At 42.2% G+C, this 26576-nt stretch overlaps 1 long non-coding RNA gene across 1 annotated transcript in view; it reads right to left on the bottom strand.

The window, feature by feature from the left end:
• Positions 1-21912, bottom strand: part of LOC102159278 — a 130641-nt gene extending 108729 nt beyond the window's left edge. Inside the window, exon 1 of the long non-coding RNA XR_002336653.1 lies at positions 21291-21912. This is a non-coding gene — a long non-coding RNA (uncharacterized LOC102159278). The remainder of the gene's footprint in view (positions 1-21290) is intronic.

Below are 26576 nucleotides of genomic sequence, written 5' to 3'. Positions count from 1 at the left end.
ACTTGTTAACTAACTTGTTAGAGTTGAGGTTCCAAATAAGAGAAAAAACACATACATATACACATATATATGATCATCTCAATAAATGAGTAATAGCATTTGACAAAATCCAACACCCTTTAATGATAAACATACTTAACAAATTAGGAGTAAGAGAGAGTTCCCACTGTGGCTCAGCGGAAACGAATCCAACTAGTATCCACAAGGATGAGGGTTCGCTCCCTGGCCCTGCTCAAAGGGTTAAAGATCTGGTGTTGCTGTGAGCTGTGGTGTAGGTCGCAGACATGGCTTGGCTCCTGCATTTCTGCGGCTATGATGTAGGCCAGCAGCTGCAGCCGGATTTGAATCCTAGCCTGGGAACTTCCATATGCCACAATGTGGCTCTAAAAAGCCAAAAAAAAAAAAAGGAATAGGAGAGAACTTCCTCAACCTGATAAAGAGCATCTACAAAGAAACCTCATAGCTGACATCATACTTAAAGGCAAAGGACTGGATAATTTCCACCTAAGGTCAAGAACAAGACAAAGACATCCATTTTTTTCCTCTCACCATTTCTCTTCAGCATTGTATTGGAGATTCTACTCAGGGCAATTAGGTAAGAAAGAGATATAAGAGGGTCCAGAAGGAAAGAATAAAATCATTTAATTAGTGGGTGCTTAGGGCCAGGGAGTCGAGGTAGAAGGGTAACAGCTAAAGGTTTCTTTCTGAAGGTTGCAAATATTTGTGAATATACTAAAACCATTGGTTTACGTAGCTATTTTTTAAAAGTGGCCAGAGAAATAAGCAAACTAGAAGAAAGAATAAAAGTGAAAAATTCAAAGAGAAGGTAATTAATATCCCTCACTAGAGTTAAAGAAGAAAAAATGTTCATTGACTTTGGTGATGGTCAGACAAATGACGATCCAGTCTCAGAGAACAACTGCCCTTCCACTTTGCCAAAGCCAGCTGTTCACCCTATGCACTCAATCATTCTCTTTTTCCTCCCTCTTCTTCCAGAATATTTCCTCTCCCTCTTATGTCTCTAATCACATCATTCATACTTTTTATTCTCTCACTCAACAAATATTACAGCACCTCCATGTGCTGGCATGCCTCTGGGCACCAACAGACCTCTGCCTGCTGACAAGGATTATATCATCTGGTCACTGCTAGGTGCAAGGGAAGCCAGGAAATCAAATGTTTACATTTCCTAGCTTCAGTGGCAGAAGAAAGACAAAGGAGAAAACAGCTCAAACTAGTGCTGACGGAATCAACCTATGTCTTCTCCCACATGTTTAGAAATAAAATTTTGAATCAAATTTGGACACAGATCTGACAGCAAGAATTGTTTTCATGGACATTGGACAGCCTAGATACTCTCCAGTGGTTCTCCACTATCTGCTTAACTGCTCAGACAAAAAAATTGGCAGTCACATTTGATTTCCGTCTTTTAGACAGAAATGTCTAAAAGATGTCACACCCTGCATCCAGTTCATGAACTGGTCCTCTGAAGCAAAATCTTCAAATATCTCTCTTCATCTCCACTACTACCACCCTAGTCCAAGCACCCCTCAACTCTCATCTGACCTACTGCAACTGCCTCTAAATCGGGCTCCCTGATTTCACAGGAGCCACTGTCTATTCTTCATGGCACAGCCAGAGTGATCCTCTCAAAACATAAGATCTAATTATGCCACTTCCTTGCTCAAACAACTTCTCAAACAGCACTTAAAATTAAATCTAGTGAAGAAACGATAATCTTTCCAATAAATGATGCTCGGTCAAATGGCTATACATAGGTATAAAATTGCAGCTTGATCCCTACCTCACTCCATACAAGGAAATGATGTCCATATGGACTGTATGCTTAAACGTGAAAGATAAAATAATAAAACTGCAAAACAAAAACATAGAAGATCTTCCTTAGCTTTGAATAGGAACAGATTGCTTAAAAAGAACACTAAGCATTAAAAATAAAAGATCAGGTCAGTCTCCCAAAGCAATAGAAATTAGAGCAAAAATAAACCCATGGGACCTCATCAAACTGACAAGCTTTGGCACAGCAAAGGAAACCCAAAAGAAAACAAAAAGACAACTTACAGAATGGGAGAAAATAGTTTCAAATGATGCAACGGACAAGGGCTTAATCTCTAGAATATATAAACAACTTATACAACCCAACAGCAAAAAAGCCAATCAATCAATGGAAAAATGGGCAAAAGACCTGAAGAGACATTTCTCCAAAGAAGATATACAGATGGCCAACACACACATGAAAAAATGCTCAAAATCATTAATTATAAGAGAAATGCAAATCAAAACTACCATGAGATATCACCTCACACCAGTCAGAATGGCCATCATTCATAAATCCACAAATAACAAGTGCTGGAGGGGCTGTGGAGAAAAGGGAACCCTCCTGCACTGCTGGTGGGAATGTAAACTGGTACAGCCACTATGGAGAACAGTTTGGAGATACCTTAGAAATCTATACATAGAACTTCCATATGACCCCGCAATCCCACTCTTGGGCATCTATCCGGACAAAACTCTACTTAAAAGAGACACGTGCTACAATGAACATGCGGGTGCACTATTCACAATAGCCAGGACATGGAAACAACCCAAATGTCCATGGACAGATGATTGGATTCGGAAGATGTGGTATATATACACAATGGAATACTACTCAGCCATAAAAAAAGGATGACATAATGCCATTTGTAGCAACATGGATGGAACTAGAGAATCTCATACTGAGTGAAATGAGCCAGAAAGACAAAGACAAATACCATATGATATCACTTATAACTGGAATCTAATATCCAGCACAAATGAACATCTCCACAGAAAAGAAAATCATGGACTTGGAAAACAGACTTGTGGTTGCCTGATGGGAGAGGGAGGGAGTAGGAAGGATTGGGAGCTTGGGATTATCAGACACAACTTGGAACAGATTTACAAGGAGATCCTGCTGAATAGCATTGAGAACTATGTATAGATACTCATGTTGCAACAGAACAAAGGGTGGGGAAAAAAATTGTAAATGTGATGTATACATGTAAGGATAAGTTGATCCCCTTGCTGTACGTCGGAAAATAAAATAAAAAAAAGAAAAATAAATAAATAAATAAATAAAATAAAAGAGACATGTTAAAATTCCCCAAAAAAGACACCAGTAAGAGGATGAAAATATTTCAGAGTGAGTGAAATATTTGCAATATAAATATCCAATCAAGGATTTATGTCCAGAATATACAAAGAATTCCTACAAACTTTTTTTTCTTTTTTTGCCACTTTGTTGGGCCCCTCCCTCGGTATATGGAGGTTCCCAGGCTAGGGGTCTAATCGGAGCTGTAGCTGCCGGCCTAAGCCAGAGCCACACCAACTAGGGATCCGAGCCACATCTTTGACCTACATACACCACAGCTCAAGGCAAGGCCGGATTCTTAACCCACTGAGCAAGGCCAGGGAACGAACCTGCAACCTCATGGTTCCTAGTCAGATTCGTTAACCACTGAGACATGACGGGAACTCCCAGAGCTCCTACAAACTTTTTAATAAGACATACGATTAACAGGAAAAAAAAAAAAAAAAAAAAAAAAACTGGGCAAAAGATTTCAGCAGGTACTTCACAAAAGATGTCCTAATCAGGTTCATAAACATATGAAAAGGTACTTAACCTCACAAGGGACCAGTAAAATGCAAATTAAAATTACAGTGGCAAAACCATTATAGACAAACCAGCTAAAACAAAGAAAATAAACCCTCTCATTGTTGGCAAGGATATAAAGCAACTGGAACGCTCATAAAATGCTAGTAGGAGTGAGATGTGATACAAGCACTTCGGAAAACTGACAATATTTAATGAGATTGAATATACATATAAACTGAACATACATATTACATACATACATACATACATACTCATATATATATATACACACACACACATATTCCATGAGCCAGAAATTCCATTCCTAGATTTATACCCAATAGAAACATACAGATATACTGAAAGACACACACATGAATGCTTGCAGCAGCTGTATCTGTAATAGACAATAGATGGAAACAACCCACGTGGATAAAGAGTAGAGTATTCATGCATGGAGTATTATATAGTAATAGCAATGAACAATTACAACATAAAACAACTTTTGAGGATTCTCACAAGCGTACTATTGCATGAATGAAACCAAACATAAAAGACCATATACTGTATGCTTTCATTTATAAGAAGTTCAAAAATCATTCAATGGTTCTAGAAGTCAGAGAGTGGCAAGGGGACAGTGACTGGGAGAAGACTCTAGGGTGGGGGTGCAGGTAAAATTATATTTCTCAACCTGAGTAATGGTTATACAGGCATCTTCAAATTTTTTTATGCTTCTGTGTATTTCTTATGCTTCAGCAATAAGATTTTTTTTTTAAATCCCGTATGCTAAAAAAAAATCCAAATGCAGACATTAAAATGCAACAGCATAAAATCCAAGTCCATATGTGGTCTCCAAGCCTTGCATCATCTGGCCTGGATCTTTGACCTTCCCCTCCTGCTGTTCCCACCTTGCTCACTAAGCAGGACCACACCATCTTCTTATGGCTCAGACACCCCAGGGCCTCTGCACTTGCTCCCCTCTCTGTCTGGCATATTTCTCCAGGTAACGGAGGCTCACTCCCTTATTTACTCAGAATTTTACCCACATGCCATCTCTTCAGAGAGATCTTCCTGACCACTCATCTACAACAGGACACAGAGATTCTGTGCTTACCTACTTTTCTTCCTAAGATGTATCACCACCTGCTATTACATTGTTTCCTGCCCCCATTATGATATGAACTCCCTGAGGGAAGGAACATTTTCTATTTTACTCATTGTGGTGTGGCCACTACCAAGTACAGAGATTTGCTGAATAAATGAATGAATGAAATTCTAGGATGGCTCTTTATTGGACTTTGTATCCCCTGTGCCCAGCACAGAGTTTAGTCCATTATAGATGCTCAACAGATGTGTGATTGCTCTGGCATTGAATTAAGAAATTACATGGCCGGTAAGTCTTTCTGGGGAAGACAAGAGGTCTTTTGAGAACAGTATATGTATGTCACCGTTTCCATGCTGGCTTTGAAAACAAGAGAAGGTTCTTAGGATATGCAATAAGGCCACAGATCCTATTTTCACTTAAAAGATACAAAACCAATTATAAGAAGACAGATCAATGCAATGATTCAATATTGCTAAAACCTAAGGGAGTAAGAAAACAATCCTTTTGCTTGGTTGGAAGTTTCCTGTGGAGATGAATCTTAAGTGACAGGCAGTGAGAATACACCGGAATACCTATTTGCCAGATAACAAAGGCTCCCACCCTGTGGTGCAATATTAACTCTGGTATCTTCAGCAGAAATAAAAAGAAAGCCAGTTTCTCCCTGATGTGCCAGTGACTCTTCTCTGTGTGCTGCATCGCTGGTGTAAATAAGACTTTGTGGGGCTGTAGAAAGATGGCTACGGCAGTGACTAGGGCAAACCCAGCATTTGCAAGTTGTGTGGCTGCAAAAGCTATGCTGTGAACAGAAAGGCCAAAGGCAAGCATAAGTTGTCCCCTACCCATGCATCACAGGGACTCCTGCAAGCTGGTGCTAGAGATGGAGCCCAGCTTCTAATGGTTCCCAAGTCACCCAGCAGGGCAGCCCTTGGCCACAGGAAAAGCCTCCAGGGTGGCTTCGGGAAGATGTGAAGGAGCCTCCTGCCCTACCACCCTCCCCTCCCACAGCAGCAACCCTCTCCCCTCAAGGCCTCAGTGCTGCCTGCACCCACCTTCTAAAACCTGCTCTATGGAAAGGATACAAGACTCATTCACACTCTGGTAGACAGACTGATAACAGCTTAAAGGGCTTTCAGCTAAAGGTACACTGGTGCAGACTTCTTTAGACACCTGGTTGAACTCATCTTTTACTCTCCTAAAACCATCTCTCTGTCACATTTATCTACTTTTGCTGTGGTCCTTTCCCTGTGTGCCTCAGTCTCAAACCCTGACACTTCTCACTTCTTTAAGCCAGGACAGGGAATACCCCTACTCGTTTCTGTACACTTTAGGGACAGTCCCTGCCAGGCCTCTGTTTTTCACCAGCCATCAGTGTTCCTCCTCTGCCCCACACCTAGAAGCCCTGGAACTGTGAGCTGAGTGCATATTGAGGGCTTTCCCTGCCTCCCACCTTAAGTAATGGCAGTGTCCAAGACCTCTGTAAGCTGTGACGAGAACAATGCTTTACCATGCTGCTCATTTCAGAATCTTCTCAGAGTTAAATCCGTATTTTCACCCTAGCACTTAAGACAAGCCTGCCCATACTTTGGATTAGCTATCTTACTTTCACCCCATCAATAGTAAAATTGAAAGGCCTAGACATTGGAGAATGGGACTGAAAACTGCAGAAGGATAACATTTTTAAACATTTCTAGGAGTTTCCATTGTGGCTCAGCAGGATAAGAACCTGACTAGTAATCAAGAGGATGCAGGTTGGATCCAAGCCTCGCTCAACGGGTTAAGGACTCAGTGTTGCTACAAGCTGTGGTGTAGGTCACAGATGTGGCTTGGATCTTGTGCTGCTGTGGCTGTGGTGTAAGCTGGCAACTGCAGTTCTGGTTTGACCCCTAGCCCAGGAAGTTCCATATGCCACAGGTGAGGCCCAAAAAGAAAAAAAAAAAATTATCTTTCTTCAATTTTTAAACTTGAAAAAATATGCGTGTGGACTTTTCAGAATAAATTATAAAATGTTTAAAAGTATTCCTGGAGTTCCCGTTGTGGCGCAGTGGTTAACGAATCCGACTAGGAACCATGAGGTTGCAGGTTCAGTCCCTGGCCTTGTTCAGTGGGTTAAGGATCCAGCGTTGCCGTGAGCGGTGGTGTAGGTTGCAGACGCGGCTGAGATCCTACATTGCTGTGACTGTGGCGTAGGCTGGGGTCTACAGCTCCGACTGGACCCCTAGCCTGGGAACCTCCATATGCCGCAGGAGCGGCACAAAGAAATAGCAAAAAAAAAGACAAAAAAAGACAAAAAAAAAAAAGTATTCTTAATGACTCATATTTTCCTGTCCTCTAGTTGATCCTTAAATAGAAAGATTTCACATAAACCTAATAGCAGGTACTGCATCTGAATTACAGTCTGGCCAAACACCCTTTACCAAATTACCCATGAAAAAACAACTGTTTGAGAGTTTAAATGTATCTTTGCTTACAAATACCAAGAAAAGTAAGAATAAAAATTTGGAATTCCTGTCATGGCGCAGCTAGGAACCATGAGGTTGCGGGTTCGATCCCTGGGTTAAGGATCCGGCGTTGCTGTGAGCTGTGGTGTAGGTCACAGACATGGCTCGGATTTGGCATTGCTGTGGCTGTGGTGTAGGCCAGCAGCCATAGCTCCGATTAGACCCCTAGCCTGGGAACCTCCATATGCCGTGTGTGCAGCCCTAAAAAGAGAAAAAGACCAAAAAAATTATTAAGAAAAAGACGTAATTTGGTTATCAGTTTTTTTCAAGTGCTCTAAGTACTACAAAGTGGCAGGAAGAGATCTCCATATGGATTTTAGAGAAGGAAGGGATGATTTCTGGATGGGAATAATTAGAGGACTCTCCAGCTTGGCCTGAGTCTTTGACATGGACCCTGGAGAATGGGATGGATTTCCACACACAGTTATGGGAAAAGCATCAAAAGCAGAGGAAAATCAGGAACAAAGATGGCCTGGCAAGAAAGTACAGCACATGTTTTGGGGTCAGAAGTCATGCACAGCATGTTCTTTGGGACAGTTCTGTGAGGGGTGTCAGATGACAGGGCTGGAAAAGGGGATGGTCTTGCAGAGCCCGCAGATGTGCTACGACTGATATTTCCTCAACCTAAGACATCGAAGATTATAGAGCACACAGTTAATTTATGTCCCAACACTGCCAACTAAACTACGACAACAATGATTTTAAGATGCATCCCAATTTCAGAGATGCTAAAATACAACCCCCCAAAAACATGTCTTAGAACTGATAAAATCCAGTAAGGAGACTGAAGCAGTGTAGGAGGGGGAAGGAAGCACAAGGGATAATTTCAGTGACACAAGCTTGACTGGCCTTAAGACAAGGAGAATTTGCTCTGATGTTACAGGCATGAGCGAGGCAAATATCTGGAGGCCAGGGGCCATCAGAGTCCAGCATCCTGCCCTTGGACATTTAGAGCCAAGGAGACTCGCCCTGCTGCCCTGCTTAGGCTGTGCAGCTTGACCCGCCTCTGCCCCACTACCCAGGCTGCAGCAAGCAGCTCACGAACCCTAATGAGGAAGAGACAGGGAGCTCAGAAGCATTCCCTGCCATCTTCTCCCTGTTGACACTCTGAGAGCAAAAGGACCAGCATGTTGGGCTGCCTGGTCCCATCATTCACAACCTATGGAAACTGAGGTGGGCAACGAGATGATTCCTAACAATGCACTTCCTAAGGAAACTTAGGGGGCTCTCTGTCCATTTGCATCCTTACGATAAAAAATAACCTCAGAGCTTCAGCTCTCAAGTCCAGAGAAACCTACTGACTCTCTGATAACTATTAGTAGCCAGAAAGGAGGAGCAAATGAACCTTAATTTCAGATCAGAAAGCATCCTCTGTGTGCACGCGCACACACACACACACATACACACACACACACACACACACACACACACACACACACAGTGAAATGGTAAGACATTTGCAGGAGAAATTAGAGACTATTTTTGGTTCTGAGTTGTTGGCTGTCCTGGGATTTTCAGACACAATCTAGAAATGGTTGGCTTTCAGTTTACTTTATGCAAGTTACTTCTGGCTACACATTTGTCTACAGTGACATTAGAAGCAGCAAACCAAGGACTTACATGCATATTTCATTAGTAGACAATTATGCTCCTCATAATTGGTTTCTAAATCAGACCATTTCACACAATTATGGTGGGGTTTTTTTGCCTATTCAATCAAAAAGATAGTAAGAAAGTTCTTTGTTATCAAAAGGGTATACTCTTAACCTCTATTATGGAGTGGAGATAAACTAAAATAAAAAATACAACTATTTTGCATATACAGAATACTTAATCCTTGTTAAAAATGCATCATAGATTCAAAAAGCAGGGAAAAAACTAAAAAGACAGATGTTTCTAAATATATTAGTAGTGACAAAATACCAAAAAGGGAATTGATGGTGGGGGCAGATTAAAAATATCAATAATGAAGTCATGCTATTTAAATGCCAAAATCATTTTTCACTCAAATGAAAAAAGAAAACAAGGTCATAACGAAGACCATGAAATAACTACTAACAAAGGAGTAATGTGAGCTCTGCACTCAGCAAAGTCTAAGTTTAGTCTTTCTTTGAGCCAACATTTTCTGAGCGCTGTGCTGAGGGCAAGGACACAGTAGTGAGCAAAACAAAGTCACAATGCTGCTGGAGCATAGCACTAACCCCTGGGCTCACTCACATACACAGACAGACAGACACACACGCGCGCACACACACACACACACACACACACACACACACACACACACGACTTACTGAAGGAGTGGAGAATGTGCAGGGCAGGTTCTCAGCAAGACTGTGTAAGACAACATAGGCTCCGCAAATCTCATGTCTACTAACTAAATTTTGGCAAATCTCTGCCTCAGTTTTCCCATCTGTAAAATGGAACTAGTGTAGGTACACCTACCTCATAAGGAAGTTGTAAGGACTCCATGAGTTAAAATACATAAACCACTTAAAACAGTGCTGGAATGAGTGAATAAACAAACAGGGCAGGAGGAAACTTTTGGGGGTGATGGATATGGTTCTGGCATTGATTATGGTGATGGTTTCACAGGTGTATAGTCTTCTCCAAACCCATTAAGTTGTATACATTAATTATATCCAGCTTTTTGTATCTCAACCATATCCCAATAAAATGGTTTAAAAAACTAAATGCTGGGTGTAGTGTGGCATTATTATTAAGTGCTAGCTTTTCAACCTCTTCACATTTCCTCCAGGGTAAGAATGTGGTCATGGAGTTTCCTAGGACGCGCTGGCTATTTTAATCCTTCTCCAGTCCTCTGGGCCCACCTGTGAAGCCCCCAACACTGATCCACAGCTGGTGTTTAATGCATGTTATTCTTTCTCCTGTCCACTCCCTCCCTAAAATACTGTCTTATTTCACAAGTCCACCAACAGGCTCCACTACCAGAATTTCATAAAGCCCTAGTCAGCATTTGGAGGAGGGAGAACTATGTTCATGGATAAATTTTCTTAATCTAAGATTTCTCAAAACACATTTTTTCCTATATTACTGGTATCTTTCTGCCTCTAGTCCACAGACTAGAGATTAGCATAAGACAGTGTCTACTTTAGTCCAAAAGTTGGTATTTAGATCTTAAAAAGTGAATGAATACTATATCATAGTTTTCCAAACAGGTTTGAGGACCAGTGCTTCAAGCTCAAGGTGTGGCCATGGATATCAGCGGTGTAGCTCCCATGGGAATTTTGTGAGGCAAAGGGAAGGAAAAGAGGAGGAAGAGTTAGATTTGACCCCGAGACTATGAAATGTGATACTTTTAAGGGTTGTTTGATGAAGTGAGTGAAATTTTAACAATCAGTGGGGCAAGTATTTGGCATGAAGGGAACTCCCAGAGCAGGGTTCTTTGACCAGAGAATATCCATGCTTTGACCTGACCAGCCTGACAGGAGTGGTGTAGGTCCTAGTGTCAGTGGCCAAGGATGGAGAGGCCAAGGAGGCAGCAGGATAAGGGAAGGACAATGAAACTGGACAGGTATGGGAGAAGTTGGAAGGTCTAATACCAACTTCCAAAATGCCTTGTCCATCCAGGGCAGCAGCCAGTGCTTAGAAAATTCCATGAACGCTGAGCGTCCTTCACCCATTTAGTGGTTAAGGGTGTAACACAGGGAAGCTCCTGCTTGAGAAGTGGGGGGGAAGGCCTGTCTCTGTTCAGAGACCCTCAGGGTACTCAGTGAGACGCATTCTCAGGTTCTCATCCACCATCCATGGTGATGCACTGAGAACACAGCAAGAGCCCCCTGCTGAAAAGGTGAAGAGTGAAAAATAAAGTTGGTGATTCATGGCACTCTTCTCCCAGAATCCACTTTCAACAACATTTCCGCTGTTCAAAGAGCAAGTGTGAGGTACAGATGGATAAAGGGGCCCCTAAGGATTATACTTAAGCCATGAGGGCTCACTTCAGAGGATTCCTGCATTCAGGGCACCAGGTGGACTTGAATGAGACTTGGCACTGGCTTGAGCCATTCACTTTGGCTCCACCTTTGCAGAAGGCACTTCTACCACCCCTGCCACCAACTTTCCATTGTCCTTTAGATGCCATACGACTCCCTTACGGAGCCCACAGAAGAGAGAAGTGAGCAGATGTAATTGTGAATTGATGAAGTAACAGAATAAATGAATATAAGTCCTAGGAAAGGAAGCTACATGTGCTAGGAAGTGACTAATTGTGAAAATGTGTAGAGGGAGGCAGCCAAGTGAGTCAAGATTTTGAAAAGAAGGTAGATGAGAGACGAACTGAATTTGTTTCTTCTTTCAGTAAATATTTATTGAGCAATGACTATGTGTCACAACTATCCAAGGCACTGGAGACACAGCAGAAAACACGGCAGGCAAGACTGCTGGCCTGAGTGTGTGGTAAACAAGTAAACAAAACACGAAGAAAATTTCTGACTGTGACAAGTGCTAAGATGGAAATAAGAGGAAGATGGGATGAACAGTGACTGTAACTGGGGGAATAGGGCCACTTTAAACATGGCGGTTTAGTCTCAGAAAAGGTTACATTTGAGCTGATATTTGAAGGATGAGAAAGCACTAAACATACGAAGAGCTGAAGCACTAAGGGAAGAGAGTTCCAAGAAAAGGGAATGGCAAGTGAAAAGGCCTTGGGGTAGAACAAGCTTGTACTAGAAGCAGAGAAAAGTCTAGATGGTGTGATGGGGCTGAGAAGGACAGGCTCAGATGAGATCAGAGAAGGAGACAAGGGGCCAGGGGATGCACAGCATTTAGGCTGTAACAAAGAGTTTGGATTTTATTCCAACTCTGCCCCAGTCAGGATGGGGATAGAGATGAAATCATCAGATTTGCATTTCTGTGGGAAGAATTGATTGTCTGGGCAACAAAACTTGTTGACAGGCTATAGCTGTGCTTGCTTTGGCAGCATATAACTAAAAAGGGGAACAATATAGAGATTAGCAAGGCCCCTGTGCAAAAACAACAGTTAAATTCATAAATCATTTCATGCTTTTAAAGAAAAGGTCTAGGTCAAAACGGGTAGGAAACAGATCCAGGAAATCTCAGAAAGCAAGTCATCAAAATTTTCTGAACTACATAAAAATGACAGAAGTGGGCATTCTTTTGAAATTAGAACTTTTTGAACGCTATCTCATCCTAAAATTTTAGGAAAACTAAATTTACATAAAAGTTGACAACAGGGAGTTCCCATCATGGCTCAGTGGTTAACGAATCCGACTAGGAATCATGAGGTTGCCAGTTCGATCCCTGGCCTTGCTCAGTGGGTTGAGGATCCGGCGTTGCCGTGAGCTGTGGTGTGGGTCACAGACACAGCTTGGATCCAGCATTGCTGTGATTGTGGCGTAGGCTGGCAGCTACAGCTCCAATAAGAACCCTAGCCTGGGAATCTCTATAGGCCATGGGTGCAGTCCCAGAAAAGACCAAAAAAAAAAAAAAAAGCTGACAACAGAAAATCCTCAAGGTCAAATCCTATGCAGATTTATCACAAACAAAAAGGAAAAGGAGCAGAATAACATCCCTATAGACCAAGAGCACGATAGAAAAACATGCCCACAAAGGTCAAAACTATAACTACTTCAAAATGATAGACGATGTTAAGAAAAATACATGTCATGAAAGAAAACCCAAATCAGAATTTGAAAAATGCAGAAATGAGGCTGGAGAACACAGGAAAGAATAATTTTTAAAAATCATTTCAGAATTAAAGACTAAACTAGAAGAAACACAGGAAATAGTGCCTTAAGGGACATAAAAGATAGAGGGAAATAGAAAAAAAAATAAATGAAAAAGAGATAACAAGGATTTGACAGAAAGTGACAAAAATTGACGCTCAAAAATGCAGATAATACGAGTCTCTGAAGAATAAAACCAAAGTGAGAGAACAGAATGAATGCTAAAGACTATAATTCACGAAAACTTTCCTGAAATAAAAATAAAGTTGAAATCATACATTAAAAGAGCACACTTTGCACCTGAGAGTATCAACCCTGAATGACCAACAGCTAATCTAACAAAATTATTGGCAGGAAAGGGAGAAAGAATGAGAGTGATAGAGAAAAAGAGGAAGGACAGAAGGAAGGAAGGAAGCTAGGGAGAAGGGAGGGAGGTGTTTCAGCACATAGAAAAAAGAGGACGTAGCTCACAAGGAATGAAAATGTAAGCCACTGCTTTTATGAAAAGCAAAACTGATTTTCTTGCATAAAAGACACACTATTATCACTCTGCAAGAACTCAAGGAATGTTCCCACAATCCTTGTCTGAAAAATTAGAGAATGAGCTTCAGAAAGCAAAATAACTACAGACATTAGATGGATGATGAGCTATCAACACAGAGGAACCTGCAGAACTGAGTGAGACTAAATGCGGGTTCAGAAAGAGAGAGTATATATAGTATGGAATGCCTATATGGTCTGGCAATACAGACTTTGTATTAACTATTTTTTTTTAATGGTGGAAGAATGGAGACAGCATATGCAAAAAAATTTTTATTTTCAGTGTTCATATGGGTTTTAGCATTGTTATCCCGAGACTGTGCTATGTGATTACAGGCTTTTAAAAAGTGATTATGATTTATTTTATCTTTCTTTTTTGTCATTAAGAACCATAATTCTTGGTGTGGATGAAAGGAGATAGTGACATAATAGAGAAAAGGTTAAGCAAAAGCTTTATGGTCTCAAAGTTTCATTGGTATCATCAATATGAAATCATGAGTATTTGGGAAGTTTCTGCTGTGACTCGGTGGGGTTAAAACCCAACTCATATCCATGAGGATGAGGGTTCGATCCCTGGCCTCGCTTAGTGGGCTGAGGATCCAATGCTGCTGTGAGCTGCAGTGTAGGTCTCAGGATGTGGCTCGGATCCCGAGTTGCTGTGCCTGTGGTGTAGGCCAGCAGCTGCAGCTCTGATTCAACTCCTAGCCTGGGAACTTCCATATGCTGCAGGTGCAGCACTAAAAATAAATAAATAAATAAAAGCAGAACAAAAAAAGGAAAAAGAAATCATTAAGTATTTTATCACATATACAATTGTTTGTCCCTTAGCTCTGTTAATTTAAAGGACTAGATACAAAATGAACATCCCTCTAGCGGTCCTGAGTTACCCTTTCTCTCTAAAAGAAGCCAGCGCTTCTTGAGAAAATGGCTGTGATTCCAGGTCTGATAGGCACAGGCAGAAAGCTATCAAAGACTACCAAGGTCGTGCCAAACAAGGTCTGTCTACACAGTTACATGAAGTAGAGAGATGGAAAAATGGATCAGCAAGTAGAATATTTGTATGATTCAATCCAAAATACCTTCGATTGTGCATCTGTTGGGGCCAAAAGGAATGGCCGTATTGGACCACATACTTGAGGCTGCTTCTGTCCTCCTTGCCCGTTTCCCTGTGATGCATCTCTATTCTGACGAGTTGAACCCGTGAGAAACTATAATATACGGCCCTCAGACCACATGACACTGGTGCCAATCAAGTACCTAAGTCAGTTGGGACTCTTAGCCTAGACTACACTGAGCAGGCAAGCACGTGCCAGACAGAAAACTCAGCCTGGTTGGTTTGTGTTTCTTTCTTCAGCCTATTAATTATGGAGTACTTTCAAAGCCCCAGCTGTGGTGTCTGTGCCGTGAGAAACAGGAAAAACTGAAGGCATGATTCCTACCACAAAAGTTTACCAGGTAGGAGGAAACAAGACCCCAAAAGCCACTTTCAGACAAAGAGTTACCACCTTAATGGGGGTGGTACAAGCTGCATGGGCACAAGATCACCTGGAAATCTTCTTAGCAAAGCTGAGTCTTAACCCAGCCTCCCAGGAGGAGGCAGACAGGGATTAGAAGGATGCATGAGAGGGTGCTTGAGAGGACAGAAGCAGGTGGAGAGCAAGATGGGTCCTAAGTCAAGGCTAGAGAGAAAGCAGAGGAAGACGCAAAAGAAGGAACCAATGGGAGTTCCCATTGCTAGAAATGAATATGACTAGCATCCATGAGGACGCAGGTTCGATCCCTGACCTTGCTCAGTGGGTTGAGAATCCGGCGTTGCTGTGAGCTGTGGTGTAGGTTGCAGATGTGACTTGGATCTGGCGTGGCTGTGCCTGTCAATGTGGCTGGCAGCTGCAGCTCTGATTCAACCCCTAGCCTGGGAACCTCCATATGCCTCCGGTGTAGACCTAAAAAGACAAAAAAATAAACAAATAAAGAGGAGGAACCAATGCATAGGAGGTCCTGACATGTGCCAAGTGCTATGAAAACTTCTTCTCATTCACTCCTCCCAGCAACCCTCCAGAATAAACTGTATAATCTCTAATTCATACAAGAGAAAACAGAGGTCCACAGGGGTTAAGTACAGCTGATCCTCAGTCCTTCCGGATTCCATATTTAGGAATTCACCTACTTAAAATTTACTTGTAGCCCTGAATCAAAACTTGCCATTGCATGGTCATCTGTGGTCATGTACAGAGCAGCAAAAATTTAAGTTGCCTGACACAATCGATCCAGCTGAGGCTGAACAAGGCAATGATCTGCCTTCTTGTTATTGTTTTCATAATAGTGTGTACTTTTCAGTCAATTTACTACTATTTTTTTTGCATTTTTCTGCTTTTTGCTAGTGATCTCACTGTTTATTTGACCCCCAAATGTAGTGCTGAGGTGCTATTTGGTGTTCCTACATACAAGAAGGCTGGAATGTGCTTTACAGAGAAAATACATGTGTTAGATAAGCTTCCTTCAGGCATGAGCTACAGCCCTGGTGGCTGTGAGTCTAATGTTAATAAATCAACAATTCATATTAAATAAGGTGCCTTTAAACAGAAACACACATAAAACAAGGGCATGTATTGATCAGTTGACAAAGATGTGCCCAGAGGCTCATAGGAAACTAGCCCCAGTATTTCCCCCAGAAGCAGTGGTTCAGTATCTGTTAATTCAGGGTTCACAGAAACTTTATAGAACAGAACTCCTATGAAAAATGAGAATTGTTTGGAATTTGCTCAAGATCACAAAGCTGAGACTAGAAGTCTACTCTTTCTGATTCTAAGGCCCCTTCCCACCTCTGGAAGATGGAGCTCCCTGAAGGTCATTGGAAAGCGAATGGGTCACCTTCCATTTACACAAATGCTAGAGGACCATTTTCTAGAAATGGCCATTTTCAAAGTGCTGGCCAAAAAATGTTACCCCTATTTAAAGTCAAAAGAATAAGAAACTGCTACATAAGCAAGATCTAGCTCTTTTTCCCTCTGCCTTCCCATATTAACAACACAACATGCTCAGAAACCACAGATCTCAGAGGTGCTTTCTAGTGAGTTCAGAGACAGTTTACTCCACTCCACAGAGCAATGCTGCTTTGAAGTGCAGTACCGGGAGAGTCTTTTGCAAACAAATTGACATTGCAGTTGGGCTTAAGTGGCAGGGACATGGCTGTCTGTGTGGTGCTAGGCCATCTGGTCTGGCCTTGAGCTGGATGTAAGAATATATGAGTTTCACATAGATTAGGAGGCCCAGAAAGGCAAGCCCCACATATTCCCAGGGGTTGTCAGTCAACAAGAAATAGCTGAGCTCCCCTTCAGAGGAAAACACAGAAGTAGGAATCTAGGAGAAAAGCAACCTTTATAAAGTATCCTTCACTCCCGCACCAGCCCAAAATTCTGGGTATTTCTTTTCCTGGCCTTTTTTGTTTTGTTTTGCACACACGATACGGCTTTGGAATGCAGTCCTCAGTGGTACAAAGGCGTAACTGTGTGGTTGAGCCTCAGTGATATATACAGAAAAACCTCCAGCATGAAGAGCATATTAATTCATGTACACCCTAAGATGCAATTTCATGCTTTTATAAGTTTAATGTTTTTACAATTAGGTCCACACTTCTGCTGGAATTCTTTTCTCAGAAGGGGCATTATAATGTGCTATCTAGGAGGCATTTTCTTCTTTAGCCATTATGAGCAAATTTAACTACATTAAGATCCTGCTGGGTATGTGTCTAGAAGTATAAAAGAAAATCAAGACTAGTAGCAGGAAATACTGTCTGCCCTGGATCCTGAAGGTACCATTAAAGGCTTTCCCACCTCCCTCAGTGCCCACCTCCCTCAGTGTGCACACACATTCACACACATGGCAAAGGACTTTTATTTAATAAATACATTGCATGATAAATTCAATATTTTCAATAAATTGAAAGGTGAGTTATAACAAGAGTGGAGACATGTTCCCAGTAGGTTTGTGAGTACTGGTTTCATTATGATTAATATTTTACTTCAATCTACATTAGAAAAATATTTTATCTATCTCTCACCCTCAATTTAGGATATATCCACTCATATACTGGAATGAAGCACTCCTAACATAGTATTTTGCCCCAAATGAACAGTCAAAATTAAAAAGAAAAAAAAATCATGTGAGAGATCTTGTCCCATGAGATATGTATTATAATATCAAGACAATTTTAACATAATAATTTTGGGGATTATAATGTATTCATTTCCTACAAAACAATGATAATTAAGTAGTGTGGAAAGTACTTTTATTAAGTTGCTTATTTTTTGTGACCAAATTTTCTATTTCGTAAGTATTTTTTTAATATGCCCAAATAAATTCATATAACTTGTCCACCTCTGGAGGGAATTACTAGTTACAACCATGTTCTTTTCTTACCAGAACATAACTGAATATTACTTATTCCAAAAATTCCATTTAAGTAGATATGATAGGTCCACTGTTAAAGAACAAGGTTATGTCCACAAAGTCTTCCTAGAAAAACTTCTGCTCTGTGACTTATGACATTCCAGCCCCACAGATAGTAAAGAATTTCATTTCCTGGCAGGCCAAGAATATTAACAAATATGGGAATCTTAGAAAAAATAATGCTGATAGCAAAGATAAAAACTGACTCACTGATAAAATTAATTTACAACTCTCCAGACTTTACAAAGCCTCCAGACAGAAGATAATTCTAAAGCTTTAATATGTGGTTCTGGCTTTGTTACATACAAAAAGAAGTTATTTATATAATTTATATATTACTCAACACCTCTTATTATGTTTATATAAATAAACTGTTCAAGTAAAACAAGATATTAAATGAGTGATGATAATTGTATTCCTCTTACCAAATAATTGGTGAAGGTATGAGTATCAATACATTCTGGTCAATGACCTGGCTGGGAGTGGAGAGGCAGTATGGAAAAAATATCTTTGCTAACAAAAAGAGACACACAGAAAAGATCCCTTCTTCTACTGATATTATTGCAGCTAGATGCTGTGGTGACAGGAACTGCTGCAGCCATTTTGCAACCATGAGGGCAAGCCAGGGTGCTGAACCATATAACCTGTGTCCTTACTTTACTCCTACTGGGGCTCTTGAGCCAGACTTCCTGTTATATGTGATACACTTTTTTTTTTTTTCTTTTTTGCTTAACTGAAAACTGAATTGGGGATTTACTTTTTCTTGCAACCCAAACCAGACATCTTATTAAAGATCTCAATTAACTCTCCTATTACCATCAAGATTCTGGGGCTAAGAGTCATCATATCAGGTAAACAGTACCAATATAATGTACATTACATTTGCACTTGGAGATTTTATATTAGCAGATATGTATATAAATAGAGAGAGTGATGAAGGACATACATATGGCATTGAAATAGTGGGGTCAAAAGTAGCCACTGGATCCAGATAGAAAGGATGCCAACATCCTCAAGGAACATAATAGAGGTGAGATGAACTAGCAAATGATTCCAAGGAGAAAAATCATGATACAGAGAAATATCTTCAGAAATACATGGTGCTTTAACCTGTGCCAAGGTCATAAGTGACATTACACCACATCTCCGAAGCCCACCACAGCACGCTAAGTCCAAAGCCTGAGGTTCACATGTCTTATAAAAATAGTTGTACTCCTCAAGATGGCTAACTGCTGCCTGGGTACCACTGGTCAGAACGTGAGTTCTAGGGGTGTACTGTAATGGCTGGGACATTCTTTTTTTTTTTTTTTTTTTTTGTCTTTTTGCCATTTCTTGGGCCACTCGCGTGGCATATGGAGGTTCCCAGGCTAGGGGTCGAATCAGAGCTGTAGCCGCTGGCCTACGCCAGAGCCACAGCAACTAGGGATCCGAGCCGCGTCTGCGACCTACACCACAGCTCATGGCAACGCCGGATTGTTAACCCACTGAGCAAGGGCAGGGATCGAACCCGCAACCTCATGGTTCCTAGTAGGATTCGTTAACCACTGCGCCACGACAGGAACTCCTGGCTGGGACATTCTTACGTGTCATTTTTCATCCAGTGAACTGAAGGGCAGTAAGTAACAAAGAGGGACAATAGTGGGCATACTGTTAAGAGAGCTGCCCTAGGGCCTAAGTTGTTTTATATGAGGTGGTCATTTCATGTACCATCAGGAGCCTTAGCAGTTCTTCTGTATTTGTATATAATGAACCCTTTCTCATTTTTTGTTTCAGAGAAATATGTTTCCTAATGGCAAGATACATTAAAGATTATGGGGTCTAATCAACCATTTCACACATAAGGAATCAAAGGCTGAGGAAAGTCTTATACCTTTTTCAGGATCTCAAGCCAGCACTAGAATCTAGATTTTTTTTTTTCACTCATTCAAAATAAACTCTTGTCCCCAGTAAAGAGAATTTTACCTAACTTGCCAAAAATTTACCTTGTCAATATTAGTTTGACTTTGAACTGTATGTTCCAACATGCTAACAACTCTCCTTACAAGCCACTATGAACTGACTTGGTTTTCAGATTTTTTTTTTTTTTCGGTGGTGGAGCAAAGGATAAAGATCCTGACAAATAACCACAAGGAAACTAAATGCTATAAAAGATATAACTATGATAAAATGTATATACTCTCTGCTATCCTTTCATAATGCCAGGGCTTCCAAAACAATATTTTAGAAGGTCTGAAAAGTTTCAATATCAGAAATACTGACAGCAATTATTCTTAACAACATCAGAGTTGTCCTTACCACACATGTATTATCTATAATTATATGATCAGAGTATTAATCCTCTAGATCCACAGCAATTGATGTTTATATAATGTTGATACAAATTTAATTATATTCTGATAAGTAACTCAATAGAACTCCTGTAATTAATGAAGCTGATGCTTTCCGCTAAAATCTAAGGATGTCTACAGCCTTCTGACGGTAAAAATCTGACCTTACACAATGCCGGTTTTATACACCCAGCTGTAATTGTTCGAATGATGAGACTGCCATTTTATTGTTTCAGTGTATTGGTCTGGCAATCTCATTACAAGTTGCTCTATGAAAAATTAACTGCTAACTATGTCGCCTGTTGGATAATCCTTACATAATAGGACAACTCAATCGCAAAAGCTCTAAGTGTTTTTAAAGTTTCATATTTAGACTACTGCTTGACATGAGCGACTATTGTTAGGGCTTTGACAACTGTTAGCTATGCAGGGATTTGAGTTGAATTAGCTCAGACTGTCATCATTGGAATTCACTTACGCTTTTGCCCTAAGAATCAATTAATACATGTTCAGTATCTCTTGGACTCCAGCATATTATTTTCTTTCGATGTGTAAACATATTTAAGAGCAAATAAAATGCCACGTCTCAACTTCCAAATAAGCCTTCTCGGTTTTTAATTAAACTTCTGAGAGCGGTTTGTCAACCTTGGCATTTACACAGACAACACTGCCGATTACGTAAAGATTCTCAAGAGTTGGGTCTCGAATGTTTCTCGTGATGAGGCACAACGCCAGCCAAAGGGCAAAACGACAACCCCCACGCGGTGCTGTTCGCCTCCCAGCGCAGGGGCGCATCCCCGGGGGCAACTGGGCCGCCGGACGGCGGGAGGGGCCCCGGGCGAAGGAGCCACGCGGACACCAAGGCCGGGCCCGCGGGCACCTTTCCTGAGGAAGGCGCCCTTCCCGCCCGGAAAAGCACTCAGAAGCCCTCTAAGAACAAACCATCAACCAGCGGCCTTAGAGCTGGGGGTACCGGCTTAATAACAGTTTCCGGGAAACGGAAACAATCTGGATAAGGAAATAGAGGCTAACCTTTTTGTTTTCTTTTCCTTTGTGCTCTGTCTAGTTTCCCTGGCTCCCAGGGCACCACGTGCGGAGGCCTCACACGCGGTACCTCACGCGGCTCCTGGCGCCAAGCCGCTGGGCGGACACCTCGGCTCGACAGGCAGGCGGCGGGGGGCGGGGGAGGGGGGGTGCCGTGTGCACCAGCCCCGCGCGCAGCTCAGCTCAAGATGGCGGCCGGCCGTGTGCAGAGAGGCTGCGCACTGCGCGGAACCTGCCGCCCGAGCTGCGCAGCCGCCGCCGCGGGGAGAACACCGCCCCCCCAGGGGATCCCTGGCTGCCTGGGATCTTCCCTGGGTTCCTCGTCTCCCTCCTGAGCCCTCCCCCTCTCCCAGGTGCCGTGCAGTTCCCCTCCTCAACGTCAGCTCTTGGAATCGCCCACAGCTCTTACTGCTGAGCCACCCTTACCCCCGCAGGCCACTTTCTTGGACAAAATCTCTTTTAGGTGATCCCAAGCTATTCCCTTACCCAGGTTCCACATTTGCGGCTCAGGATTCTGTGCTGTGGTCGAGCCAGGCCGGCAGAGGGGACGGTATCACTTCAGTCTGGGCCAGGACAACACCCAGCAAGGCCTTCGTGTGTGTGTGTGTGTGTGTGTGTGTGTGTGTGTGTGTGTGTGTGTGTGTGTGTGTGTTCAGCTCCCTAGTCTGGGCCAGGACAACACCCAGCACACCCAGCAAGCCCTTCGTGTGTGTGTGTGTGTGTGTGTGTGTGTGTGTGTCACGCGCGGTGTGTGTTGACGGGCCAGGACAACACCCAGCAAGCCCTTCTCTACGTGTGTGTGTTGATGGGTACCACAAAGCATGGCTTTTTATACAAGAAATCCCTTCTCTCTCCGCACACATTCAGCTATTTTATATTTTCCCTTTTATATAAGATTCCTTATATCTTGTCTCACCGATTCCCAAGTCACATTTTTCATTCACAAAATGCCACCACGTTTGGTTTGGGTGGTCTGTTTTTCATTTCACCTCCCCTGGTTGTGGCACCACATCCTTGAGCTCCAAACAGCTCTGCACCTCATTCTCTGATCTCTAAACACCAGTCCATGAAGGAAGCTCCACAGTTGAAATCCTTCTGCCGAGAAACTAAGCCTCTTCAAATGCAAACCATTTTCTTTTAAATTAGTTGCCCTCTGTGTTTGAATGTTCTAGCTTTAGTGTCTCATTTTTGCTTTTGTTGTGCAGCAGGAAATACTGTGACTGAAGCAGAGGAAAGGGGAAATAGAAAACTTTACAAGCAGAGAAGGATAATTACTTCTATTGTATTTGTTTTTTGGATGGGATTGCTCGAATTGCAAGCGTTATTTCTCCTTCTTCAACTCCATAGACAATTCAAGTGTGGAGACATGGACCAAGGGTAGCAGTGAACTGCAAAAAGAAAGCCAAGGGGAGGTGAGCTGACATGGCCATGGAATAGAAGTCAAGGGTCAGGGGTCAGAAAAGTTGACATTTCCAAAGGCTCTAGAGCTCAGAGGAAAAATGGAGGTGGGGATGGGGGGGGCAGGTAAAAAAGGAGGAACTAGAAACTTAAAGAGGCAAGCACCCCTGTTGCTAAGTCACTCACTGTGGCAGGTGGAATTTCCCAGAGAGCCACACTAATACATAGCCTTTTCCCAGGTCGTCTTACAATGCCACTGAGACTCCTCCATCTGGCCAAATGACACATGTGAATGTGGAATAAATTTTTTAAAATTTCAGGAATTCCCACTTCGGCTCAGAAGGTTAGGAGCCCAACTAGTATCCATGAGGTTGTGGGTTCGATCCCTGGCCTTGCTCAGTGGGCTGAGGATCTGACGTTGCTGTGAGTTGCATTGTAGTTCACAGAGGTAGCTCGGATCCTGCGTTGCTGTGTCTATGGTGTAGACTGGCAGCTGCAGCTCTGATTCAACCTCTAGCCTAAGAACCTCCATATGCTGCAGGTGTGACCCTAAAATTAAAAAAAAAAAAAAGTCAGACTTTTCAAGTAGTCACAAAGTTTACTTCCCATAACTCTTTCCTAAGAATTTACTTTAAGATGAATTCTAGCAAAGTATGGAAATAATTTAAGAGGAAGGCATGAGATCTATGCCACAGATTCCAACTAAGAGAAGAAAGTCCAGAATGAGAGCTTGGGCAGAAAGATGCAAAGCTCCAAGAGGGAGATTCAGGAGAAAGTAGGGGGATGAGAATAGATTCTAGAGATTTATTATCCTGAGAGTGTGGGACATTTTACTGCAGGCCATTCTGTATATTCTATTTCCCCAACTATGTCTATATATTATTTATAGAAACTAAAAGTCATCTTAATGTAAAACAATTTTGGTCATTCATGATCCACATGTGGCCACTAAGTCCATTAAGAAAGAGTTTGTGCTTGACGGATTATGGTAATGGTACATGCAACACAGGTTAGGGTTAATAATTTGACAATACAATGATCTAAACAGGCTCCTAAGATAGAAATAAACTTACTGAGAAGACAGGCTCTAAAATGAAAATTAAATCTGCATTTCAAGATTTGATTAGCATATATATTGATGTCATTGTAACAAAGAAACTATTTACGCTGCCTGGGTTCTAATCAAACTCTATCAAAAAACTGTGTTGTGTGGAAAAATGTATAATTTCCCGGTCTTTGGTTTCAACATTTATAAAAAGGGAATGCCTTATTCACACTGTACATATGTACTGATGGCCTGTAGTTAGAACTTGCTGTTCCAAACCCTGGGGATGCAACAGAGAACAAAGCTCACTGGGCCACATTCTGACGCAGGAAAACACGATAAACAACTTACTAAAGTCTATTATATGATATGCCAGAAAGTGATGAGTGCTATAGAGAAAAACAAAGCATAAAGAGCATTAAGAAGGGCTAGAGTAGAGGTGCAATCTTTTCTTCTTCTTTTTTTTTTTTTCTTTTTTGTCCTTTTAGGGCTGTACCCCTGGTATATGGATGTTCCCAGGCTAGGGGTCGATTCAGAGCTACAGCTGCCGACCTACACCACAGCCACGGCAATGTCGGATCCTGAACCCAATGAGCAAGGCCAGGGATCCAACCCATGTCCTCATGGATACTCGTCGGGTTCATTAACCACTGAGCCACAACCGGAACTCCTAAACTGTGGTGTCCTTGAATTCAAATTCCAGGAGGAAAACCAAAGTGGGCTTGGCTCAGCTTCTGAGGCAGGTCACACAGTGGACGGTCACTTGTGAAGAGGTGGCCCCTTTCCAGTCAGGGAGAGTCCGAGCGGGCACAAGGTCATACGGCTCAGGGGTGCTGTGGGCAGGTAGCCCAAACATGAATACTTAATGTGGAAAAATGTTCAAGTCTAATTTATCCTTTAAGAAAAGAGCCCTCTCATCCAAACTTTGCCAAATCCGTCTCCACTGTCAGTTTCCCAACTTCCCATGTGCTTATTAACCCAGTCTGGCTTCTGCCTCCCTTCCCTCCAGCCCGACAGCGCCCTGCTGATACCCTGTGAAGAGGAACGTGTGACCTAACAAGTTACCAAATTCAGAAGCGTAACTGCCTTGTGTCTGTTAACAGTGGGAACTCAGGCTCCTCGCCAGGGTGCCCAAACCAGTGAAGCCTCACCCCATAACTGTAAGTGTTAACGAGGCCTGAATAAGGTGAGATGACAAAGTGAACATAATTTCATTTGATGAATTTCTCCCTTATACACTTTGCTTTTCTCAATTTGCTCCTCTCCACTCACCAGAGTAGCTCCCGGCCCTTTTTAAAGCTCGGGGCCAGCTGACTCCCAGAGTCTGGAGGTTCTCCAGACGCGAGTGACTGTCTCACAGGATGAACAACACGATGTCACATCCTGGCTCCCTCCAGCAGCTTCTATCATTGTCTGTCACTGTCCTGTGTCTAATCACTGCAGGTTCCTGAAGTAGAGGGGCTCTAGTTCTAAGAACAGGATGAAGGCAGGTCCCCAAGGCCCGGCTCATGCTCCCCCAACTGGGATTTGGGAACAGGCTCATTCCCCTAGGAGTTCAGCAAAACTCATAACTCTGTGGAGAGTTCCCATATACAGAAAAATCCCCATACTCAGAAAAGGGTATTTATTCTCTTATCATTTAGCCCTGTTCTTTTCTTTTTATGAAAACATAGTTGATTTACAATGTTGTGGGCCCTGTTCTCTAGTAATAACAGGCATCCCTCGGTTCACAGTAACGCCACCTCTCCAGCAGCCCAGTCCATTCCCAAGACATCAGCAAATTCTGCTGGTTCTATCTTCGGTCTATTTAGACACACTTTCACCACAGCCATCCCTCCCATTCCAGACCAACATGGCCGTTTCAGTTACGTATCACCCAGGTGAATGCAAAGTCCCCTGACCTGGTCTTTCTACCTCAGCTCCCCTCTCTCAGTCCATCAGCCAGAGGATCTTTTAAAGTGGAAGTCAGAGTATATAACTCCTCTGCTCAAAACCTCGAATGGCTTCCCATCCCATTCACTGCAACCTGCAAGGCCCTACATCTGTGCTCCCTGCATTCCCGGCTTCACTCAGTACCCAGCTCAGCCTGCTTTATTCCATTCTAGCCACACTGGTCATTTTAGAAAACGCTAACAGTGGCGGGTATTTTTTGAGTACTTACTATGTGTCAGGGACTTCTTTACACTTATCTAATCCATTGAAACTGAGACCTTGTGAGGTTATTCACCTGACAACCAGCAAAACCGGGAACCAAACACAATCAGGTTCTGGCTGTACAGCCTACACTTTCAAGCTTATAGTATGTATGTACTGCCTTTGATACATGGTATTTTCATTAGTTACACTCGAGATACTCATCTATTGCTTCCTTGATCCAAAGGTATGTATATTAAAAAAAACACCTACAGATAATTAAATATTTCTTTGGTTTTAATTAATTTTTAATTCTGGAATTTGAGATTCTTTATGGCGTGTTAGTTCAATGTCTACAGACGACCCAGGATTGCTTGAAAAGGCATATTCTATTTCAAGGACAAGAGTTTAACATACACCTGTTGGATTTACCTTATGCTGATCCCTCATATACTTGGATCTCTAATTATTTGCAGGTTAGTGTTCATCTCCTCAATCTCATCGCTTCTTTGAGCTCTTTTTACAAGTTCAACTTCTCTCACTTCTTTGAGAGTATAGAGGGTGCCCGCCATCTTTCCTGGATTTTTTTTTTTTTTTTTTTTTGCTTTTTAGGACCGCACCCACGGCATGTGGAAGTTCTCAGGCTAGGGGTTGAATCAGAGCTACAGCTGCCGGCCTACACCACAGCCACAGCAACT

This window comes from Sus scrofa, chromosome 11 (genome assembly GCF_000003025.6).
Source record: "Sus scrofa isolate TJ Tabasco breed Duroc chromosome 11, Sscrofa11.1, whole genome shotgun sequence".
Taxonomy (NCBI): domain Eukaryota; kingdom Metazoa; phylum Chordata; class Mammalia; order Artiodactyla; family Suidae; genus Sus; species Sus scrofa.
Note: the sequence above shows the minus strand (reverse complement) of the source record. Positions and strands in the feature narration are given on the sequence as shown.